The sequence below is a fragment of the Rattus norvegicus genome, chromosome 20, assembly GCF_021556685.1.
Source record: "Rattus norvegicus strain SHRSP/BbbUtx chromosome 20, alternate assembly SHRSP_T2T, whole genome shotgun sequence".
Lineage (NCBI taxonomy): Eukaryota > Metazoa > Chordata > Mammalia > Rodentia > Muridae > Rattus > Rattus norvegicus.
In genome coordinates, this window is record NC_141553.1 from 44,112,830 (window position 1) to 44,125,203 (window position 12,374).

At 43.3% G+C, this 12,374-nt stretch overlaps 1 long non-coding RNA gene and 1 pseudogene across 1 annotated transcript in view; one reads left to right on the forward strand and one right to left on the reverse strand.

The window, feature by feature from the left end:
* Window positions 1-3,551: 3,551 nt before the first annotated feature.
* LOC134483819 (GATOR2 complex protein MIOS-like) overlaps window positions 3,552-12,374 on the forward strand; it is a 70,760-nt gene continuing 61,937 nt past the window's right edge. The window contains exon 1 of the long non-coding RNA XR_015645885.1: window positions 3,552-3,667. This is a non-coding gene — a long non-coding RNA (GATOR2 complex protein MIOS-like). The remainder of the gene's footprint in view (window positions 3,668-12,374) is intronic.
* Window positions 4,299-5,142, reverse strand: LOC134483817 (large ribosomal subunit protein eL8-like; annotated as a pseudogene).

The window sequence follows — 12,374 nt, forward strand, 5'->3', positions numbered from 1 at the left end:
TTATGAGGATGAACGAGTCTGTGGCCATCGAGGCTTTCTGTGTGACCTGTATCCCGGGTGAGAAGCAAGCTCTGAGACTAGCGGAGAACGCATTAAGGTCCAAATCGCAGGCTGGGTTACAGAAGGTGGTGTGTAAAAGTCATTCGCATCCAGAAAATCCTGTGAGCTTTGAAAAGTACCTTCTCCTTCTCTTCCTCCTCTTGTTCTTCTTGGTGATAAGGGTCAAACTAGGGCCTTGCACATGCTAAGCAAGTCCTCTACCACTGAGTACATTCCTAGCTCTTGACATTTGGTTTATTTTGAGACAGGGTCTGTCTAGCTCACATTGGCCTTACTTTCTTTGTAACCCAGCCTAGCCCCGCAACTGTAGACTCCTTCACCTCTGACTCCTGTGCTGAGACTACATGCATGCCCCATTTATAGTGAAGACAGCAGAGGGAAAGACACACCACAATCAATACAAACACAGAGTGGAAATAGGACTTCCAAAAGAGAGTGCTAAGAGAACAATTCTTTGCCTCTGCTTGACTTGAACAGACTCATAGAGCTATTGTCTTCATCTTCCTAAATGCATCAGATGTGCAGAGATCAGAAGCCACTTAATTGAAGGCCAAGGGGGTCACGGCCCACAATGATGTCCTAGGATTTACCATGGAAAGAAGATGCCATCAGGCTCAACGATGTAAGTTTACTAGGAGAACAGCTTAAATGAACAGAAACTAAAGAATAAGGTCAAAAAGGTTCTGCTGAGAAATAGTAATTCACTGTTACAATGAGTTTTTCTTGTACAGAACACCTTGCAATGTGAGGACAACTTTACACAAGCTGAAATGTTAGTAAATGTAGCTATAAATCCCTCCTGTCCTCCCTCCCCCATTTCTTCTCTTTTCTTTCTTTCTTTCTTTCTTTCTTTCTTTCTTTCTTTCTTTCTTTCTTTCTTTCTTTCTTTTTTTTTCTGGAGCTGGGGACCGAACCCAGGGCCTTGCGCTTGCTAGACAAGTACTCTACCACTGAGCCAAATCCCCAACCCCTTTCTTTTTTTTTTTTAAAGGAAGTTCTATTTATTCATTATATATATATGAGTACACTGTAGCTGTCCTCAGACACACCAGAAGAGAGCATCAGATCCCATTACAGATGGTTGTGAGCCACTATGTGGTTGCTGTGATTTGAACTCAGGACCTCTGGAAGAGCAGTCAGTTCTCTTAACCACTGAGCCATCTCTTCAGCCCCCATTTCTTTTCTTTCTCACTGTTTTTGATTGACTTTTTTTGATACAGTGCCTCAGTTAGCACAAGATAGCCTCAGACTTGTTCAGTATCCGAGGATCACCCTGAACTTCTATCCTCCTCGGCCACCATGCCTAGCCTACTTTTTTGTCAAGTACACAACCACTGAATAATTGTGCATGTATAAAATATGTAGCTTGTTGGGTATCATCTGGATTGTTTACCTAATTACTTGTAGTTTTTTTTTTGAGACAATCTCAAATCTTGACTCAGAAGATGGTTTTGAATCCCGGAACTGAGCTCTTGCCCCCCAAGGGCTGGAATTACAGGAACACGACCATGGCTCCTAAAGTTCACTTAATAACTTTTGCAGATGCTGTATTAAGACAGTAGTGACTTGCTTAGCATTTGTACTTAAAGTACAGAACCTTCTTCCAACCATGTTTCTAAGAAGGGCCAAGCAAACAGAGGTACTTTGTGTGCCCCCTGTTCTTTGGTAATATAGATTTTATTCTAATGATGCCACGGTATCATTCTTACTGTCTTACAGCACTAAACATGCATGTCTTCATAATTTCATTTTAAAATAATCATAGAGCATCCACTCATCCTGCTCATCCCCTCCATGAAATCCCCACAGCACTTCATTTCATTTTCTAAACTGATGATACCTTCCGAGGTGCCAGATCTTTGCACGGCTGCTCTGTCTCTGTTCCTCACAGCTCTCTCCATCATGTAAGAGATTGGAAGACAGCACTTCCTCCGAGCTGGAGAACTTTTGCATTTGTCACTTTACCCTGTAATTGTTTGTTTACACATCTGTTTCCTCAAGGAGACTCTGGGCTCTCTGAGGTCGGAAATTTTGTCTTGTTCCACTTTGCAGTTTCCTGTTGGCTTCAGTTCTCCAGAGCAGAAAGGTGGCCCACCCATTGCAAGCATGTGGCCAAGCTACCTCCACATTTGGACCTTCTTAGTCTTATCTGTCTTATCAACTTCTAATTCCTGTTATGAATAGTGTTGTTCTGTATCTATGTCATGTGAGAAAAATGTTCAAGTGACTTGGAGGATTTAAAAGGAAAATAGTTTTCTCTGTGTAGGCTTAACAAATTTCCAGGACTGGGAAGATAATAAATGATGAATCTTTATAAATGACATAATACCAATGTAAATACTTAGAAAGAATTTAGTGTAATTTATCAGAAACTATATTATTATTACCATTATATGTGTGAATGTGCATGTATATGTATGTGCATGTATATGTATGTGCATGTGTGTGTATTTGAATGTACATATACATATGTGTATAAAAGCTGAGGTCCAGAACACCTGGCTACCATGTTAAACATGGCAGAATCAGTTCTCAACCAAAGTGTAAAAATGAAGGAAAATCTAATTGTTTTTTCAATTCTTTCATCCCAGGTTTTCAAAGAAGGGCACTATATTTGTTATTTATTAAAGATTATGGACTTGGTATGTCATTAATTTTATATACAAGGTCCTTTTTCTCTTTATGGTATTGCATATCTCTATGTTGTGACATTATATCCTCCTATCTGCAGGAAATACCTACAGCAGAAGCCAGTAAACAGAGCAGCACACGGCTCTGTCTGTTGTGACAAATGTGCCAAGGGCAACATCTTAAACTCTGTGATAGTGAAAAACAGTTCAGACTCAGCAGCAACTTGCTGGGGGAGGCTCATTTCAAGATGGGCTGTGCAACATAGGGAACTTTCCTCCTATGATTTCTTGTTTGCTTCTTTGTCCTTGAGATATGGTCTTATTGGCCTGGAACTCACTTTATATACCAGGCTGGTGAGTTGCTGTGATCTTCCTGTCTTTGCCTCTTGAGTGATAATAGGTGTGTGGCTTCATGGCTGACTTCTGATAATGTCTTCTTATTTTCAAAAATTAGGTAAAATTTAAAAATTAACAAAATTGTATGTTTATCATATATATATTCTAGAATGCACACACACACACACACACACACACACACACACACACATCTGTATATATATATCATGGAAAGCCTAAACAGAACTAATCAACACAGGAGATGTTTACTCATATCAGAATAACAGTCAGCAGTTTATAGCAAGAACAACTAACTAACTAATCATCTTAAGATTCGAAGTTTCTAGTCTCGGAGCAAAATACGCCTTGTGCAGAAGCAAGAGAGAAGTTTCTGCACCTGCCTTTGCCTTCTGGATTGGTTTCCTTCTGTAGTTCTTAGTTTGCTCGTCACAGTTGCATCCTCTTCCTCTCTCTAAATCTTGACTCCTGTCTATGCCAGTTTCCCTGTGACTCTGCTTCCTCTTTGTAAAACGGGGGTAAGCCTAGAAACTACCTTACATGGAAAAGCACAGAGGCAGTGCGCTGCGTGATCTGCACAGGTTATGGAAGCCCCCGAAGGACACATGACGGATGAGATGCCGGTCAGCAGATGCAGATGAGTGGGGATGGGCAGGTGGGGATCCAGTGAACAGGACTGTTTCAAGTAAGGATCCTAGCTTGAAATAGAGCTAGAGCAGGCTGAATTAACAGTGCATGTACTTCTTTAAGCAGAAAGAACCAGACCAGAGGGTACGGCCCAGTGGGAGCCAGGTTTCTTCCCATGTGCCAAGCACTGGGTGTAGACCCAGAACTGCTCTAACAGCAACACAAGAAGCAGCGAGGGGCTGGGGATTTAGCTCAGTGGTAGAGCGCTTACCTAGGAAGCGCAAGGCCCTGGGTTCGGTCCCCAGCTCCGAAAAAAAGAACCAAAAAAAAAAAAAAAAAAAAAAAGAAGCAGCGAGTGAAGATCGCAGTTTTAAGTTCTTCACGCCACTGGCGCCTTCGAAGAGGCTACTGGCTGTGTCCTAGATGAGAAGGAAGCTGTCCATAATCCCCACTTCCAGCCAAGCCAGAGGGTGATTCCTACTGCAGAAGCATTCCAAATAGGCCACTGGTATCACGACATCATCATTTTACATCAAGCTAGGATCATTTAGTGGCTATTTTCCTACCATGATCATAGAACCTAAGATGTGCTCTTTTTTTTTGTAACTTTGTAATTATATATATGTACAGAAAACTTAAGTGTACATTTAACCCAGCTTAGTGGCGAGTTCTTTAGCCTTTGCCTTTTCCAGCTTGGCAATGGGAGCCACAGACTTAGGACCCAGGATGTTGCCTCCCCAGTGGCGGCGGATCTCATCATATCTGTCATTATAATTGGTCCTAATAGCTTCCACCAGCTTAGCCAGAGCACCCTTGTCTTCCGAGTTCACCTGTGTGAAGGCAACAGTGGTGCATAGCTTCCTGTGCACCAGGCGCCCCAGCCTGGCCTTTCCCTTGATGATGCAGTAGGGCACCCCCATCTTTCGACACAGGGCAGGCAGGAAAACCACCAGCTCAATGGGGTCTACATCATGGGCAGTCACCACCAGCTGAGCCCTCTTGTTCTCCACCAAAGTGGTGACTGTATTGACCCCTGCTAGGAGGACAGGCGGTCTCTTAGTTGGGACGTCCCCTTTGCCAGCAGCTTTCTTCTCAGCGAGGGCCAGCAGCCCCTGCTTCTTCTCCTGCTTTGTCTCTGGTCTGTACTTGTGGGCGAGCTTAAGCAGCTGAGTCGCTGTTTGCCTGTCCAGGGCCTGGGTGAACTGGTTGATGGCAGGAGGTACTTTGAGCCGCTTATAGAGGATGGCTCTTTGCTGCTGCAGCCTGATGTAGCGGGGCCATTTGACGAAGCACGTGAGATCTCTTTTGGGCTGAATGTCCTGCCCAATGCCGAAGTTCTTAGGCCTTTTCTCAAACAAAGGATTGACCACCTTTTTGGCCTCTTGTTTCTTGACCACGGCGGGGGCCGGGGCCACCTTCTTCCCCTTGGCCTTCTTTCCTTTGGGCATCTTGCTCGGCTGGAGGAGAGAGCCTAAGATGTGCTCTTACATGATAAATATTAGCAGAATATAGTTGACCGTGAAACTACAGGTCGAAGGGGGAAAACAAACCAACAAACAAAATATCAGAATGACCCTGAGTCCTTTTTAGTCCTTTTTGTGACTGTTGTTGAGTAATTTGTCCCTATCCTGGTGAAAGTCTGCCTGCAATAAAATCCCGAAAGTCACAGGTCTGAGAGGGATTTGGGGAGCTGCATAATTCCTGTCTTCACGTCAAAGACGAGAAGATAGGAAGGTAACAGCCGAGTTTGAAGAGGAAGCTGATGTCACATCCGTCTTAGTGGCTCACAGAAGGACTGTACACCGAGGACGGGAGACGCGATGCCTTAGGTACAGACATAGTTCACTGTCCTACACCTGCAACGGAAAGGCCCCTCTAACCAGAGTTGCCTTGAGTAGATCTGCTCTCCAAGACATTCATTCCTTTGAGCTAATGAACTAATCTTTTTAAATAGAGCTGTGTCTTGGGAGCGTTAACTCCCTGGCACCCTTAGTACGACCTTGCTGACTTTAGACAACAAAAGCAACCTGGACCCACTTGGTGGAAAGAGAACTGACTCCTGCCGATTGTCCTCTGACCTTCACCTGCACAGCACAGCACATGTGTACTCATGGATAAATATCTAGGGAGTGACGAGGGAAGGCACTGGACATTGATTTTTGGCCCTATATGTCCATTAACATGCAAATGTACTGCCAAACACATATGCATGTACACAATACACAGAGAAAAACTGCAAATGGATATAGATAATATATACATATACATTATATATACATATATACTTATATTTTTATCTATCTCCTATCTATCATCTATCCATTCACATAAGCAAAACATAGCCATTCTAAGGAACTGTTGTAGAATTTCTAGTACCTCAGCCTAGGTGAGCAGAGCCAGCAGGCCCTCCAGGAGGAGTCTGTTGTGGCTTGGAAAAGCAGAGCCTGCCCAGCACCCACCCCAACTCTAGAACAAACACCAGAGTCCTCCGCAAGTCTGTAATTACTCTGTTTACTCCGAACACTTGAAGCTGAAGTTTACAGGACTGCTAAGGAAAACCTGTTACACCTAAGCCTATGTAGCTCTCTAGGAAAAAGGTCAATTACAGCTTTGTAAATTGTATCAATTTCTTGGCAAAACAGCAAGCAGCAATCCCGTGTGAATGCAACAAGAATCACCTGCCTCAAGGCTAGGTATTTGCAAAGGAAAACTTCAAAAGCAAGTGAACCCCCTATGAGCTTCAGCCCTGTGAGTTTGTACTGTGTCCGCCATTACAGCCTCTGTTCCTGTGTCTTTCAGTCCGCGTGGACACATCTGGATGGAAAGAGTAAGTGCTCAAGTCCTAAGGACAGCAGTGCACAGATAGTTTACGGTTTGTTATATTTTTCATAAATACCCAAAAGAAGAAAAAACTGAGGATTCTCAGCACAAGCAGATAGAAATGCTTAAGGTCATTGTGTTTGTTTTTTTCTTTTACTGTTACTATGACAAAGTACTGGAAGCAGAATAAGCTTAAAAAGCAGAAAGGTTTGTTTGAGCCCACAGTCTCTGAGGTATCAGTCCATGATCTGTTGGCTCCATTGCTTTGGCTGTAGAGTGAGTCAGATGGGTCCATGGTGGAGAATTTGCCTGAAGAAACTGCTCAGTTCATGGTGGTCAGGGAGTAGAGAGAGCTAGAGCAATGAATGCTATTGAGGAAAGAGAGACCCTGGAATACACAGTGAAGTCCTGTTGCAATAAATGAAAGAAATTAAAAACTTCCTTTTTCTTTTTGCTAATAAAAGTTAAATAAAATTTTAAGTGGTATTTAATGTTGAATTATTCAGCCAGAAATGGGAAAATAATTAATTTAGGATAGGAAATGTTAGGAGACTCTGCACATTGGGAGTTCTCTCTTGGACCTAGGATTAGGCACAGACCACATCTAAACACAGAGAGATCCTGTATTAAGGGGCAGTGGTGAAAAGTTCAAGTAGCTGCCTTCGAAATGACCTTGTAGATAGAAGTATTAAGAATAAGGCAACGGCTGTGTTTGAAAGGGCTAGGATGTGGTGGTATATTTTGATTGGATATGTTAATTAAGTGAACCGAAGAGGGCTTTGATTGCTGGATTCCAATACTTTGATAGCTGGACCTTGGTAGTCTGCCTCAGGAGGAGGAAGGGACCAAATAAGGGAATAGACCTAGCTTTAGGCATGTAACCTAATGTCTTTTGTTGTTGTTGTTGGTGGTGGTGGTGGCTTTTTATTTTGTTTTTGTTTTTTTGTTTTAAGCAGTGCAGAGAGAATTCTGGCGAAGGCAAGGCCCGTCAGAGCCAAGCTTGCTGTGCAGCTCGGAAGCCCTTCAGGAAGTATTAACCTGCAATAGTTTTTTATTTTTATTTTTATTTTTATTTTTTTTTTTATTATTAACTTGAGTATTTCTTATATACATTTCGAGTGTTATTCCCTTTCCCAGTTTCCGGGCAAACATCCCCCTCCCCCCTCCCCTTCCTTATGGGTGTTCCCCTCCCAGCCCTCCCCCCATTGCCGCCCTCCCCCCAGCAATCACGTTCACTGGGGGTTCAGTCTTAGCAGGACCAAGGGCTTCCCCTTCCACTGGTGCTCTTACTAGGATATTCATTGCTACCTATGAGGTCAGAGTCCAGGGTCAGTCCATGTTTAGTCTTTGGGTAGGGGCTTAGTCCCTGGAAGCTCTGGTTGCTTGGCATTGTTGTTCATATGGGGTCTTGAGCCCCTTCAAGCTCTTCCAGTTCTTTCTCTGATTCCTTCAACGGGGGTCCTATTCTCAGTTCAGTGGTTTGCTGCTGGTATTCGCCTCTGTGTTTGCTGTATTCTGGCTGTGTCTCTCGGGAGCGATCTACATCCCGCTCCTGTCGGCCTCCACTTCTTTGCTTCATCCATCTTGTCTAATTGGATGGCTGTATATGCATGGGCCACATGTGGGGCAGACTCTGAATGGGTGTTCCTTCCGTCTCTGTTTTAATCTTTGCCTCTCTCTTCCCTGCCAAGGGTATTCTTGTTCCCCTTTTAAAGAAGGAGTGAAGCATTCACATTTTGATCATCTGTCTTGAGTTTCATTTGTTCTAGGCATTTAGGGTAATTCAAGCATTTGGGCTAATAGCCACTTATCAGTGAGTGCATACCATGTATGTCTTTCTGTGTTTGGGTTAGCTCACTCAGGATGATATTTTCCAGTTCCAGCCATTTGCCTACGAATTTCATAAAGTCGTTGTTTTTGATAGCTGAGTAATATTCCATTGTGTAGATGTACCACATTTTCTGTATCCATTCCTCTGTTGAAGGGCATCTGGGTTCTTTCCAGCTTCTGGCTATTATAAATAAGGCTGCAATGAACATAGTGGAGCACGTGTCTTTTTTATATGTTGGGGCATCTTTTGGGTATATGCCCAAGAGAGGTATAGCTGGATCCTCAGGCAGTTCAATGTCCAATTTTCTGAGGATCCTCCAGACTGATTTCCAGAATGGTTGTACCAGTTTGCAATCCCACCAACAATGGAGGAGTGTTCCTCTTTCTCCACATCCTCGCCAGCATCTGCTGTCACCTGAGTTTTTGATCTTAGCCAATCGCACTGGTGTGAGGTGAAATCTCAGGGTTGTTTTGATTTGCATTTCCCTTATGACTAAAGATGTTGAACATTTCTTTAGGTGTTTCTCAGCCATTCGGCATTCCTCAGCTGTGAATTCTTTGTTTAGCTCTGAGCCCCATTTTTTAATAGGGTTATTTGTTTCCCTGTGGTCTAACTTCTTGAGTTCTTTGTATATTTTGGATATAAGGCCTCTATCTGTTGTAGGATTGGTAAAGATCTTTTCCCAATCTGTTGGTTGCCGTTTTGTCCTAACCACAGTGTCCTTTGCCTTACAGAAGCTTTGCAGTTTTATGAGATCCCATTTGTCAATTCTTGATCTTAGAGCGTAAGCCATTGGTGTTTTGTTCAGGAAATTTTTTCCAGTGCCCATGTGTTCCAGATGCTTCCCTAGTTTTTCTTCTATTAGTTTGAGTGTGTCTGCTTTGATGTGGAGGTCCTTGATCCACTTGGACTTAAGCTTTGTACAGGGTGATAAGCATGGATCGATCTGCATTCTTCTACATGTTGACCTCCAGTTGAACCAGCACCATTTGCTGAAAATGCTATCTTTTTTCCATTGGATGGTTTTGGCTCCTTTGTCAAAAATCAAGTGACCATATGTGTGTGGGTTCATTTCTGGGTCTTCAATTCTATTCCATTGGTCTATCTGTCTGTCTCTGTACCAATACCATGCAGTTTTTATCACTATTGCTCTGTAATACTGCTTGAGTTCAGGGATAGTGATTCCCCCTGAAGTCCTTTCATTGTTGAGGATAGCTTTAGCTATCCTGGGTTTTTTGTTATTCCAGATGAATTTGCAAATTGTTCTGTCTAACTCTTTGAAGAATTGGATTGGTATTTTGATGGGGATTGCATTGAATCTGTAGATTGCTTTTGGTAAAATGGCCATTTTTACTATATTAATCCTGCCAATCCATGAGCATGGGAGATCTTTCCATCTTCTGAGGTATTCTTCAATTTCCTTCTTCAGTGTCTTGAAGTTCTTATTGTACAGATCTTTTACTTGCTTTGTTAAAGTCACTCCGAGGTACTTTATATTATTTGGGTCTATTATGAAGGGTGTCGTTTCCCTAATTTCTTTCTCGGCTTGTTTCTCTTTTGTATAGAGGAAGGCAACTGATTTATTTGATTAACCTGCAATAGTTAAGGCGGAAAAGCACATCAGTGTGTCTCAAAGTCCCTGGCTTCAAAATCTCTTAAACAAATAAATAATCATTCCAGCTGGGTGGCAGCACACACCTTTGAGGCAAATACTTAGGAGGGCGAAGTAGGCAGATCTCTGACTTTTAGGCCAGCCTGGTCTGCAAGAATAATAAGAATAAGAATAAGGACAGCCATGGCTACTAAGAAACTCTGTCTCAAAACAAAACAGCAGCAGCAGCAGCAGCAGCAGCAGCAGCAGCAGCAGCAGCAGCAGCAGCAGCAGCAGCAGCAACATCAACAACAAAATCATTCCAGCACTCAGGAAACTGAGGCAGGAAGATCTCACGCTCACGGCAGCAGACCTGGTCTATGTTGTAAGTTCAAAGACTATCAGGCTACATAGACACACACCACAGGGATATGATGATTTCGTGGGTTGTTGACCACATAATGTTCATAAGTGCAGAATAAACCAGGCTTGGAAGCGTATGTCCTAGTTACTCAGGACACTGAGACAGGCGGGCCACTTGAAATAGCTTGAGCAAGACGGTGAGCTTACCCCTCAAAATATAAAAATGTAAGCACAGAAACCCATAAAAGATTAAGAAAGAACTGAACCATTTGAAATGTGATCGTCAAAGAGTGCCACATTCTAGCTACTGTTTAATTAACGCATTAAATAGTAATTATGAGTAAGTCCAATGGCATACAAGATAGGCCATTGACTTATACGATGAATGTGGTTAAGTTTTGGTTATGGTGTCTGTTATGATTATTGGTGTTGCTAATGCCACTCTGTCGCCTACACGGAAGGAACTGCTCATTGTTAGAGACTGAAAACTCTGCTTCCTCCACCAGTGTGTGTTTTGTTTACTCTCTTCCTCTTTCACATGTCCTTCACTGTCTTCCTTTCCTTTTCCTTTTCTGAGGCAGGGTCTCATGTAGCCCAGGCTGGCTTTGAATTTGATATGTAGCTGAGGATAAACTTGTAGTCCTGAACTGCAGTTTGGTGGCATCCGTAACCTTGTGGTTTTCCACCCGTCCTCTTTTTTCCTGAAATAGTGACTCTGAGACTTCTTATATATAAATAAATGCTAGGCCAAAGGTTATAACTCAATCATCCCATTCTTCTGTTCTCTTCTGTTCTCTTCTGTTTTCTTCTGTTCTCTTCCCTTCCCTTCCCTTCCCTTCCCTTCCCTTCCCTTCCCTTCCCTTCCCTTCCCTTCCCTTCCCTTCCCTTCCCTTCCCTTCCCTTCCCTTCCCTTCCCTTCCCTTCCCTTCTCTTCTTTTCTAGGTTAGCCTACCCTATTCTAAGGTAACCATGTGACTGGTCACCAGGTCCTCAGTCTCATGTGACCGCCTTCCTCTCTCTGGGCAAAACTTCTCTCTTTCTCTGCCAGATGTCCCACTTTCTAATCCTACCTCAGTTTATGAACCTTCCAAACATTGCCCAAAAGATTCCCTCTACGCCCACCCCCTCTCCCTAGCCCCCAAAGTACTGAGAATACAGGTGTGCTCCGCAGTGCCTGGCCCTCACTTCAGTTCCCTGGATTCTCATCTTGAATTGACTCCCCACTGGAGTTCAAATCCCAGTTTAATGTTGCCATTTTAAAATTGCCATCCACTGCTACTACCTCTGCTGTCATTGGCATCACTGTGGTTATTTCTAAGACCAAGTGTCACAGTGTGGACGAGGCTGTCTTTGAACTCTCGATCTTTCTGCCTTAAGCCTCCTCTTCCCTCAGTATGAACTGAGATCACAGGCATGCGTCAAACACACCCACTGATTTCAGTTAAGAAGGAGGTAGATGGAGTAGTCACACAGAAACATTTGTTATTTCTCGGTTCTGATAGGCCCCTCCTAAGACATTTCTCACAGTGCCAGAGAAAAATAATGTAGTAACCATAATTCACCGCATGGCATCAGAGCCATGGAAATGCTCCGTGTATTTGCTCTGCAATTACATTGGGTGCCTGACTTCTTGAGACCTTTGCCCTCTAGTCTTAGAAATGTTAAAGACAGGTGGTGGAAGGGAGATAGGGAGAACTCCCAGACAGCTGTTCTTGGACAATTTGTCATGATTCCAGGTCATGACACCAGTTAGCGCCTGCCTTCTCACGCTGAGTGGAAGAAAGAGAGAAGGTTGTTTACGTTAAGTTGGTAAAAACTTATTTCTTAGCCCTATGAATAGAAAACCCCCAAAGCTAGTTGCATGAAAATGAAACTTGGCTGTCTTTCTCTTTAAACCCTTCCCCTGAGGGCTCCCGGAAGTGGTTGTATCAACTAGAAAAGGTAAACGAGGTACTGAGAGGCCCTAGGATGGGTCACTTTCTTAGTCAAAGTTCTATTGGTGTGAAGAAACGCCATGACCACAGGAACTCTTACAAAAGAAAACATTTAATTGAGGCTGGCTTATAGCTCAGAGGTTTAGTCTAGTGTCGTCATGGTT